The sequence below is a fragment of the Octopus sinensis genome, linkage group LG11 (assembly GCF_006345805.1).
Source record: "Octopus sinensis linkage group LG11, ASM634580v1, whole genome shotgun sequence".
NCBI lineage: Eukaryota > Metazoa > Mollusca > Cephalopoda > Octopoda > Octopodidae > Octopus > Octopus sinensis.
The window spans coordinates 56,463,059-56,475,986 of NC_043007.1; the positions used below are offsets into that span (position 1 = coordinate 56,463,059).

The following is a 12,928-nucleotide window of genomic DNA, read 5'->3' on the forward strand; positions in this document are numbered from 1 at the left end:
AAAAATTTTGACTCATTCTCTTGGCACATCTCCAAATTCACCCTCGAGCACTCGACGCGTTCTTGCTTCTGGAAAGGTGTGAGCAACCTGGGAATCCATCTGGCAGACACCTTTTGCATATGCAAATGGTCATGAATGATAGTTTCCACAGACCCGGTACTAATCTTGACCTCATGGGCTATTTGGCGAATAGTTATGCGTCGATCTTCCAAAATGGCAGCCTCAACTTGACAGACAGATGCCTCATCAATGGCAGAGAAGGGGCGACCAGATCTGGGAGCTGTTTCCACAGAGTTCCGACCATGTTTGAATTCACGATACCAGCGTTTTACAAGGTCATATGATAGGGCATCATCACCATAAGTTACTTTCATTTCATCAAAAGTCTCCCGTGGTGTGCGTCCTTTCAAATACAAAAACCGGATCACTGCTCAACACTCAACAGGCTCCATTTCAGACTTGACTCAGTTCAAACACCTGTAAATCAGAAACCACAATTAGTTCAGAGCTGTAATTTGCAACCTAATCTATAGAGATATAAGTAATTGCACATGCAAAATTTCAGCTAGATCAAATAACTGCATGTGGGTCAGAGGTATTACTTATTGAACGCCCCTCGTATTATATCGACCCTAGTACTCAACTGGTTCTCATTTAGTCAACCCCGAAACAATGAAAGGCAAAGCCGTTCTCGGCGGAATTTGAACTCAGAACGTAAAGACAGACGAAATGCCGCTAAGCATTTCGCTCCGTGATCTGATGATTCTAACAGCTTGCTGCCTTAAATCAGGATAATATTAGTTATTGTTACATCAAGTGACCAAAAATCTGTTAAATCTAGTCAGAAAAAAGTTCAGTTTGGATGACTTCAAAATGAATGTACCAGATGTAAATGTCTTTTTTCTATTTTCTGTTTTTGTGTATGTGTGAAAGAGAGGGAGAACGAAAGAGAGAACGAGAGAGAGAAAGAGAGATGAAAAGTATATATTTTCTGAATATAGGCGTGACTGTGTGGTAAGAAGTTTGCTTCCCAACCACATGACTCCATGTTCAATTCCACTGTGTGGTACCTGGGGTAAGTGTCTTCTACTGCAGCCGCGGGCTTTGTGATTGGATTTGGTAGACAGCAACTGAAATAAGCTTGTGGTATATAATATGAACGTAGGTATGTGTTTGTATGTGTGTGTCTTTGTATCTTTGTTTGTCCTCCATCACTGCTTGACAACCAGTTTCTGTGTGTTTATGTGCCCGTAACTTAGCGATTCAGCAAAACAGTCCGAAAGAATAAGTACTAGACTTTAAAAAAATAAGTATTAGAGTCATTTCATTCAACTAAAAGTTCTTCAAGACGGTGCTCCAGCATGGCCTGTCTGATGAGTGAAACAAGTAAAAGATAACAGATAAAAGATACGTCTATTGCTGCATCCAACAGAGTGCAATGTGTAAATGAGAAATAGAATAATAAATTTGAACTGAAGATTGCATGTGATAGAACATCGTTTTACGCCGTCTGACGGACGTTCTTTCGGTTATGTCTAGTCTCTAGAATGTTCTTTTGGTGTATAATCACAATGTACAGTGGTAAATGTGTGATGTTTACGAATGACTTATCACAGATGCTAAACGATATTATCATTAGCTGAAACAGATGACGAAAGGTGATTTATCTTTATTTCACTAAGACATGTTTTAGGCTCCACTTTTGACCGATGAAGAGATGATCTGTTGTAACATTATCTCTTCATCTTATGTTTAATTCGTAGATCTGATGACGTACTAATTCAACTTGCACAATATTAGTTAAATGCTCTATATATTCATGTATGCATCTGTTTGTGTATGTGTATATGTGTATATATATATATATATATATATGTGTGTGTGTGTGTGTGTGTGTGTGTGTGTGTGTGTGTGTGTGTGTGTGCGTGCGTGCGTGCGTGTGTGTGTGTGTGTGTGTGTGTTCTAGACACCTTTACCTTTCTTTGAATTACTTGCATGGGACCTTCATGACGTGGCTGAAGTACTACAAGTGTATTAAAGTCAGAGAATCCTAGTTTGAAGAAGATTAGAGTCTTGGACTTATTTGTAATCTTATCTGAAATAGTCTAAAATCTTCTGGAATGCACCTTGTTTCTGAATAGACTGTTCAAGCCTGACATAAATTTTTATAGATCTTGAGATAATAGGTGTAAAAGGTTGATCCTTATTTTTTGAAATGATACAGAATGGAATGTAGTCCAACACTCAGGGATGCAAACTATATACATATATATATATGGAAGAAAGTCTGCTTCAGTGCAGTACAAAATGGGGCCACTGTCCCGAAAAAATGGCTCACTGGTTGCAGATCCTATAGAATAAATGAAATACTGAATGTGCAATACAAAAGCGTTTTCACGACTCCGTTGAGACAGTTGCAAGTAGCCATGCCTGGTGAATTATTTGGACCACTGCTCAACACAAAGGGATGGCTATTATCGATTACATCGAGATATAGGAAACGGCTGTAATATTAGCCAGTCATTGTGGAAATGAGCTTCAACTCACCCACAGACCCTGATGGATTCCTGGCAATCTTCCTAAAAATGCAAATGAATCCTATGAAGAGCACATCATCAGTTCTGCTTACCAAAAGTGGCCCACTTGGCACCGTGCATTCTTCCTAAAAATGCAAATGAATCCTATGAAGAGCACTGCAGATCTTCTTCCAATGCTTCTTTGCAAGTGGTAGAACTCCCAGAAAATGAATGTGAGGCCTAATACAGGATGTAGTAGAGCAGAAATTATAGGCCTGTTTCTCCAACCTCACATGTCAGTTACGTCAAGGGACGCATTGTCAAGAAGAAGCTGATCACGTTCTTAGCAGACAAATACTTGTTCCCTGACACCCAGCATGGCTTCCACTCAGAAAGAAGCTGCCTTACACAACTTCTGCAGCATCATGACTGGGTGTTAAAACAATTTGTGTATCGCTCAAACGTGGATGCGACATATCACGATTCTGCAAAGGCCTTTGATAAGCTTGATCATGAGATAATATGTTACAAGCTACAGAGACTCAGCATAGTCGGAAAACTGGAGAGTGGTTAAATATTTTCTTAAAAGACAGAAACCAGGCTGTGGTAGCCAATGGAGCCTTCTGAAAGTAGACTGAAAGAAAGAGTCGAGTGCCTCATGGATATGTCTTGAAGCGCTGCAGTTTGAGATGGCTCTCTCGGACATGCTATCTGTTACAGTCACACCTACTAGCTATGCACAAGCAGTCAAGGTTCCCCTCGACGTTAATCTTCTACTCAAAAATTTAGGTGTCATACATAAACGGGCTGGAGAAAACAACTAGCAATTTAATGTAGAAAAATTTCAGGCCTTCCGATATGTTTGTGCTAACATTTCACAACAAAGATTTTTTGGGCCAAAAGGAGCGGCAATCCCAGAGTCAAACACAGTGCATGATCTGGGGATTGATATCAGCAGCGATGCCTCGTTCCATGTACATATAAGCAAGGCAGTGGCAATGCGCAGACGATGGCCAGATGAATTCTGAGAACTTTCAGAACAAGGGACCAGGAAGCTATGCTGGTTCTTTTGGAGGAAATATGTCCTTAGCTACCTGGACTACTGCTCTCAGATATGATCACCCCACGATGTCAAAGTAGTAATGAAACTCGAGGTAGTTCAGTGGAGCCACCAGGATGATTGCACCAATGGAACAGTGAAGTTATTGGGAGAGACTAAAAGAAGTACAACTCTTCTCCCTGGAGTAAAAGTAGGAAAGATATGAGGTGATATACATTTGGAAGATCCTACAGGGTTTCCAGCCCGTAGACATGACACTGCTGCAATATTCCAGAGGTTCAACCCATACAGACAGGAGCAACGGCCTTGGCATTACAATAGACTGGGATTCAAAGGCCCACAGCTATTTAATTTAATATTGTTACGGAATCACCCGTCGCCGCTCGCCCGAACGGGCAAGTTCGCCACGGAACCCAGAGAGAGGAGAGGAGAGACACAACAACAACAACTGCAGCAGCACAGAGATACAGAGGCACAACCGAGAGAGACACCAAAAGAGGCAAGGCAAAACGGCAACACTGGCTTACATTCAACAACAGTTTATATGACAATCAATTGTTACAACATCAAGATACATCAAAGCATTTAAGGGAAACAAATCAATACATCATACGGGTATACCACAGATCAAAGCATTTAACAACATGCATGTAACATTATAACAGTGTTCAGTAACGACACAACAAGTCCAGATCAAATAATGTTCACGATACGTCACAGTCCAATCAGAACACTTCGATACATTATACAATGTTCGTATCACAACAATTCACGTTACAATTCAACAAGTCCTTTACTCAATTCACAATGTTCTTTATCGACTACATCGACAGAGTCCTTCTTTTTCTCCCTTCTTTCTCTTCTTTTCTTTTACATCGTGACACGTATCAATACACAATCACATACCTTAATTCCTAACTGAATCGCCAGTGTTCCATTCTGCACTCATCTCTCAATACTGCTAAATCCAGCCTGCCAAACTCCTGCATCCCAACTTGCTTCTAAGATTCCACCGCTTGCTCCTAAGATTCCAGAATCCGACTGTGTTCTTCGACGACCGACTCCCGACTGCCAAGACCTCACTTCCTCTCTAACTGCCCTGCTCCCCTACTGCCTATCTCTATCGCCTCAATCTGTCCCTTAGCCTTATACTCTATCTCTCTCACTACTTTTCTTCTCTCTGCCCCTCATCCTCTCTTACTGCCAATACCCTCTCTATCTGCTCTTAGATTCCCTACTCTATCTTTCTCACCACTTTCCTTCCTCTTCTCCAAGGGGTGTTTAGAACGACCTCTAATCGACCGCACAAGGCCAGAAAGGTCCATCCAAAAGCCATCAGTCTCCCAGTAAACAAAGGACTGTCACTTTTCTTCCAGACGTGCCGGCACCACACCCAAAATGGGTCACCAAGAAACTGCACTTAGCCAAACTCATAACAATATCTTGTAGAAAAAATCTGAGAGATATAAATGGAGTTGGGGTAGATGATTTCAAAAACTAACTTGACAAAACCTACATTATGGCAAGAAACTCAAAAGTGAACAAAAGCCAATGATATGAGAAAGGCCATTGAAAATGTGATGTTACTGGCGGTGCCCCAACATGGTCACAGGTTTTGGGCTGAAACACATGAAAGGATAAATATATATAATATAAGTGTTTTGTATGTGTGTGGAGAGAGAAGGGGGGGGGGAGAAAAGGCAAGGACAGAAAAAGAGAAAGAAAGATAGTGAAGTAGGTAAACACAATTAGGCTTGATGTATATATGACTATTTACATAAAGCACAAATAACAGACTATAAATTAGAGGGAAAATCTATTGAGAAAAATTATATAATGTCTTATCTCCACAAATGTTTGAGAGGCTAAGAGTTATGTAATAACTATAATTCACAGCTGATATGCAGATAATATCATAGATGTGGACCTTTGCTCAATATGTAAAATTATTATAATTTCTTATCGTCGCTAAGATTCTTTCTTTCTCACTGTACTTTTCTTTTTTTCTACTATTCCCACTCCTCTATCTCAACGCTTAATTCTCCTATGGCTCTTTGTCTATTACCTCTGATGCTCCGAAACGCCTTTATTGTCTAATAACGACTACATTGACAACCCTCGAGGCTAGTGATTACACATTCATCCGGCAAGCTATTTAACTTTAACTTCTGATCTTTATATCTTGACTTTATACGTCCGTTTTTCATCTTATTTTGCGTCTTAACTACTCCGTATATCTCACTATTTCCGTTTACTTCCTCTCTTCTTCTTTTAAACCATTATATCTGTAAAAGCTACTAGATGACTCACATTTGCCAATCTACTCTTGAGAAGGGAGACCTCACTAAGTGTAATAACTTCATCTGGACTCGTTTCTAGTCGCACACCAATGACATCGTGCGCATGTCACCTTCGAATTATGGCCCCACGAAACAGCTGTCGAGATAAAACACTATATAATTTTTATATGTTTTTCGTTATTTCATAATCTGGATTTTGGGCTCCATGCAAATATATCTATTGAGAACTATATAGATAGATAGATGGATATGCATACATGCATACATACATACATACATACATACATACATACATACATACATACATACATACATACATACATACATACGTACATAATACATACATACGTACATAATACATACGTACATGCATACACACATACATACATACATACATACATACATACATACATACATACATAATACATACATACGTACATACATACATACGTGTGTAAGTATATACAGCTGGCACTTCATCGGTTACGACGACGAAGGTTCCAGTTTATTCGAACAACGGAACAGCCTGCTCGTGAAATTAACGTGCAAGTGGCAGATCACTCCACAGACACACCTACCCTTAACATGGTTCTCAGGGAGATTCTGCGTGACACAGGATGTCAGAAGGTCAGCTCTTCGAATTGCAGGTACAACTCACTTTTGCCTGCTGAGAGAAATGGAGCAATGTGAAATAAGCGTCTTGATTAAGGTATAACGCGCCGCCGGGAATCGAACTCTCGACCTTACGATCGAGAACCGATTAGCCTAACCACTAAACCATGTGCCTTCACTGCATATGTGTGTGTGAGTTCGCGCGTGCGTGTATACGTGTGTGTGTGTGTGTGTGTGTGTATGTGTGTATACACAGACATATATATATATGCATTGAGAAATAGAGAGAAGAAAAGAAATACTCATAAATTCCTACGTACATACACGGATGTAGAAATAAATTGATATATGCGCTCTTAGATAAAAGAATAACTAGATTCAGTGTGATCGATATAAAAGGAAATCTGTTCAATGGATAAGAAGAAAAAAACTGTTGAAGCTTCATAGACACAGAACTAGTTGACAAAAAGAAGAATAACAACTCATTAACACACCTAAACTGTTTTCCATTTAGATGTGTTAATGAGATGAGTATTGTGATACTTTGCATATGAATTTATTGCAACATAAAGAGAAATGAAGAAAAAGTTTGTGTATGCGTATGCCTGTGTATTTGTGTGAACATGAAGGCACATAGAAAGGAAGGGTCAAGCAGATGTGCTTTGGAAAAAAATAATGAGTCACATCAAATATAGATGGATGTTGGAAACTGAAGTGATCAATAACATAATATCAGTTTCAAATTTTGACACAAGGCCAGCAATTTGGGGCAAGGACGTAAGTCGGTTACGTCAACCCCAGCGCTCAATTAATATTTATTTTATCGAACCTGAAAGGGATGAACGGTAAAATCGACCTCGGTGGAATTTGAAACTCAGATTATAAAGACAGACGAAATACCTATTTCTTTACAACCCACAAGGGGCTAAACACAGAGAGGACAAACAAGGACAGACAAACGGATTAAGTCGATTATATTGACCCCAGTGCGTAACTGGTACTTAATTTATCGACCCCGAAAGGATGAAAGGCAAAGTGGACCTCGGCGGAATTTGAACTCAGAACGGAGCAGCAGACGAAATACTGCTAAGCATTTCGCCCGGCGGGCTAACGTTTCTGCCAGCTTGCCGCCTTCATTAATAACATAATACTACTAACAATAATAGTTAAATGATATATATCTGCTATTGGTTGAAGTATTTCTAGAAGGAAGGACCGAGGAGTTAGAAAAAACTGTAAAGAAAACACAGAAAAAGTGTACGCTGTCAAAGAAGTAGTGTAGTGCTTGATTCACCTACAAATTTTATCACAAACGTAAACCAGCGGAACGAAACGGAAGACAAAACAAAACTTGATTAAAAAATAAACCATAAGAAAGATGTCTTAACAACTAAGATTATTAACATCCAAAAGAGACTACCGGATGGCAGTACATTAATCACTTTTGATTTGTTTGGTTCTTAACCCATTAAACACATCCCGAAGTTCTTGTATAACTACTTGAACTGTTCTTTTTATTGTGTATGATATGGGAAAGAGTTTTCTGTATGGTATTCGCAGATCAGGTGATAATGATGCAGTTCAACTCAGCAGGTTGATAGCTGGAAGAAAACCATGATCATGGCCCTATATTTTAAAGGAGAGTCATATATAATATTGCTTCGTTTATATTTTACAAAAAGCCTTAGCACACCATGATAGAAATTATGCTGTAATGCCTCACATCGTCTTTTCTTATTTCTCTTATGTTTTATTGTATAATATCGTTTACCTTCATATTTGGAAAAGCAGTTATTTATTTCGTTCTCGCTAACATGGCAAAGATTTACGCTGGAGCATCGCTGTATGTCAGCTCCATTCTGTTACTTGCTATTTTAAGTCTATTTTCGGGATCGTACATCGATTCTTATTTAACACGGTGAAGCTGTTGGCTACTGTTTCCGTTTCATCATATGAAGACAGTAGGCTGTTTCAAGGTCACCTATAAGGTGGCTGATACTATTTAATTTTTTTTAAATTCAACTCTGTCCAAGATGTGGGCACAGGATTTCCTTATGAGCCTCTCTTGAGCATTGTATGTTAGGAAATAAATTATTTTCTGGCACCAAAGGAAAGAATGAGTCTTTGGGATACAGTTTTTATGGGCAACATAAAACATTATGACGAGACAACTTGATTCTTTATTTCGCTGCTCAGAAAACTGTGACACTGAAATCAATCTAACTAAATAAAAAAATAAAAGATAGAAATATATCTAGTAACACACAAGACAAACAAATATTTGGTGATCTACAAAGCTAAATTAATATAAGCTAAAATATTAAAATATTTGAAAAAATTACTTCCAATTGATCAAAATAATACTAATGAGAGTCGAATTAAAAATGATAAAATAGAAGCAATCACCTAATAAATAGAAATAACCCACAGCTTTAACGGGATGCAAGCAAATGTCAATGGTTTCACCATGTCAAATTAGAATCGAGGTAGGATTCTGAAAAAAGACATAGAATTAAAAAAAACAGTGCCAGATTGCAAACGATAGTTTAGAAAAGCAGTTGAAACGTATTACAGAAACATTTAATATGAAGTGTTGTTGTTATTCAATGCTAATCCCGTTCTTACCACTATTCTAGTGGCAAGTTTGATTACTCATAAAAAAAAGCGAAGGAAAAGGAAGAATGTTTACATTTTTCATCTATAAATTAAAGGTAAGAAACCGTTCGACTTTTGTTAGCTCTTTCCACTGCACTTTCTCGGCGCAAATGCCGCTGTGTATTGGTTTATTATTTTTCAATAACAATACCTCTCTCATTGGTGTTGCACCAATGGAAGAAATCCCGAGTTCAGTTTTTTTTTAGAGTAAATGTACTCAGCTGATAATTCGAACTAGAAAACTTGCCTTTAAATTCTGATCGAAGCTATCACTACTGCCATTGTGAAAATCTTGAAAATCGTGAAGGTTACTCAGTTCCAATTATAGGATATAGTTTTTTCATTCGCAAAATATGCAATTTTTAAAAGGAAGTAAAAAATCTGAAAATCGGCTATAATAATGTAGCCTTCCAGTCTCATTGCTTTGAAAGTATGGTGTTGTGGAGAAAAAAATTGGAGAAAAAGTTACAGAGGCTTAAAAATAAAGGGGGCATCTGTCTCCAAAACTCTAAAGTTGGGTAACGTTTTCATGCTTGAATTTGTAAACTACGTTAGGAATAACACTGGTCAACAAAGAATTTGTACCAGGTTTTCACATGCAGAATTCAAAAATAATGTTAAATTATCTGTATCACCCACAGCTTCTCTGTTCCACGATATCCCTCTCAGTTCCTGTTATTTGTGCTAAATTTCAGTTAAGCTGTTGAAATGTGAAGCTAACGGTTTAAGAAATACTCCTAATTTAAATTTTTATGAATAGAATTTACCTAGAGAAATCATAAATCCAGCTGTCTGAGTCAATGAGTCCCCAAAATATATGAAATGAAAAATATGTAAAAATACTAACACAGAAAAAGCACAGAAAAATACTAACACAGAAAAATATGTAATATACTGACACAGAAAAATTAAAACAAAATACGCGGGTGAAAAGAATCTCGTGGTGTGAAGAATCAAGTGTGAAAAATCAACATCGACAACAGCGGCACAGACAACAGTGGACCACAACACAGCATGCGGCTGTCATGGTAACAAGCTGCTAATGCCACGCTGTCTGTTGATTGGCTAAAATTACCAAAATTTCCCAAATTTAATTCCAAATAATATCAGATTCTTTAATGTACGAGATAAAGTAATTGGTTGATCGTAATTAAAATTCAGAGTTGCATCGATACACCAAAATTGAAAGCAATCAGAGCAAAATTAAATGGGGATCATTTTGCGAACGAGAAAGACTAGATCCCGGTTATATCTGAGGTGAACTATTTCTCTTGAATCTAAGGAAATATTATATATGTGCTCATGCACTTTTAGATCAACTCTACGCTCTTGCCAGTATGAGTTCACGGTCGGTTTTCTAATGTTATCGACATGCCAGGACATGTTATTTTCTTAAGCAAAGACCTATTGTAGATTTCGACTTGACGTGTCATAAACATACTGGGGCCAGACAAACATGGAAGAAATTTCTACAGTATAATGATCTTCAGATCGGGAACTTGTCCCTTGTCCTCAAAGACCGTTAGAATTACGAGAGTTATTAATAAAGGTATTCACAATAGATTGTTCAGTAGATTATTACCTTTTCAAATTACATTCAACTGTTAAAGAATCTCCTTCAAATAATATAATAATATAATGCTATATTGTGGGGAGAACTAGGCACCAGAATACAGAGCTAAAAGTTTAAAAAGGAGCAGCAATGTGTAAGAATTCTTGTTATAAAATTGTTATTTCCGGGCAACTAATTCTGTGACGGTTTCTATTGGGAGTAAATTCTTCCTCCTCTGCCGCCTCCTACTCCTCCTTTTCCCCCTAAAAAAATCTCATTAACATCATATCATTACTACCCCATATGTCTACTATCCTCCTCCTTCGCCATCACCAACACTTCATCATCACCATCAGCAGCATCAACATCAGTAGCAGCACGCAGCTAAAACAAGATTATCCCTAACATCACATTCTCATTCTCTTTGGCCCGGTATTTAATATAAACACGACAGGTTTTCTCATGATCGGCAGCAATTGGCAGCAATTGGCAGCAGGATATACCAAACATCGGGCTCCCGCGTCAAGAGTTCGTATTCCTCTCGTCGTTGTTGTTTCTTTCGTCGCTGTAGATTGTGGAGATATTAATGGGAATGCTAGGAATAAAAGGTAATAAGTATAGGGAGATTAATGATAGCGGAGATGATGCCTATGATGACTATGATGATGATGGTGGTGGTGGTGATGTACTGGTAGTGGAGGAGGAGCTGAGTAGTTATTGAACAGTGGAGTGATGGTGCTGCTGCTGCTGCTGCTGATGATGATGATGATGATGATGATGATGATGATGACGACGACGACGGTACTTGTCAGGTTACTACACAGTGAGAAGAAAGAAAGAAAAATTGTGAGAGGGAAAGTTAGCAAATGGAATTGAAATGGGAAGCCTCGGGTTGTTTTACGGAAGTATAAAGCAAAAAAAAAAGAAAAAGAAAAGGAAAAATATAAAGTAAAAGGGAAAGAAACGGACTTAGTGTTGATTTAATCGGGGGAGTTTATTGTGAGCGATAGATGGGGAAAAAAACTGAAGGGGAGTGAGAAATGTGCGTGTGTGTTTGTGTGTTGGGGGAAACAGAGGCTGTATTGCCTTCTATGTTTCTGGGACGTGTTAATGAGGTGACATAGTACTTGGCTTATTGGTAGGTGGGTAGGTTAGCTGTTTGGCTGTTTGGCTGGCATGCTGATGAAGACTGATGGCTGACGGCGACACTGATTGACGAGCAGACGATAATGAAGCAACAACACAAGCCAACATACAGAGAAAAGTAAACAATTTAATCTATAAACGGATGACTGACTGACGAACTGTTTGTCTGTCAGTCTGTTAGAATATTTCAATGTATGAACAAACAAAAAATTATTAAATGGGAGGGAAAAAAGAGCAAGAACGAAGGAATGAAAATTACGAGAGAATAAACAAAAATTTATTTGAAAAGAAAAAAGATTGGATGTACTCCTGTTTTTATTTACTTATTTTTTTAATATTATTACTGCTAAAAAAAATAGAAGACCGATAATCATAAAGATAAACGAAAATATGATTAAAAAATAAAATGAATAAAAATAACAAGCGAAGTGGTCAACAAATCGAATCGTTCAATAAATTTATGACAGATAAATTAAGGAAATCAATGATAGAATAAACGAGTTTTTGCAAAGGCTGTTTTTCTTTAACCAATAATTCAGAAATCAGCGAATTGCAGTTAATATGAAATATGAACGGATCAACGGTGCAAATGAACAGTGATCTATGTAAATGCAAAGATATGGATGAATACATGTTCGAATGAATAATTAATGTGGAGGTAGTCCATTCGTTCATTGACGATGATAAATTAGAAAACTAAATGATATCGATGGAAGAACGAGTTAATTGCCGAATGAATGACTGACTGACTGAAAGAAATGCTTAATGAAGGGGAAGGTGGATGTAAGGAATGAAGACAGAGTGTGGGCTGCATTCCTTTCCTTAATTCGTATGAAATATTAATGATAGCATTAAGAATTAAGGAATTAATGTATAATAATCTGGCTTAACTAGGGTTGAGTTGGAGTCAGAAGTTGACAAGTGAAATGAAAATGAGATTAGGAAATGTTCAAACCGTTCTTTAAGAATCGACACCATATCATAGGCTTTGCTCGCCATAACCTTATCTATTCTTCTGAGGTATTTGTCTTTTCTCATTCAAGAAGTAGATTTTTTTAATATAAGCATCAAAGTGAATGGTGTAATC

At 37.8% G+C, this 12,928-nt stretch overlaps 1 long non-coding RNA gene across 1 annotated transcript in view; it reads left to right on the forward strand.

The window, feature by feature from the left end:
* Positions 1-10,100: 10,100 nt before the first annotated feature.
* Positions 10,101-12,928, forward strand: part of LOC118765280 — an 18,549-nt gene continuing 15,721 nt past the window's right edge. The window contains exon 1 of the long non-coding RNA XR_005001119.1: positions 10,101-10,388. This is a non-coding gene — a long non-coding RNA (uncharacterized LOC118765280). The remainder of the gene's footprint in view (positions 10,389-12,928) is intronic.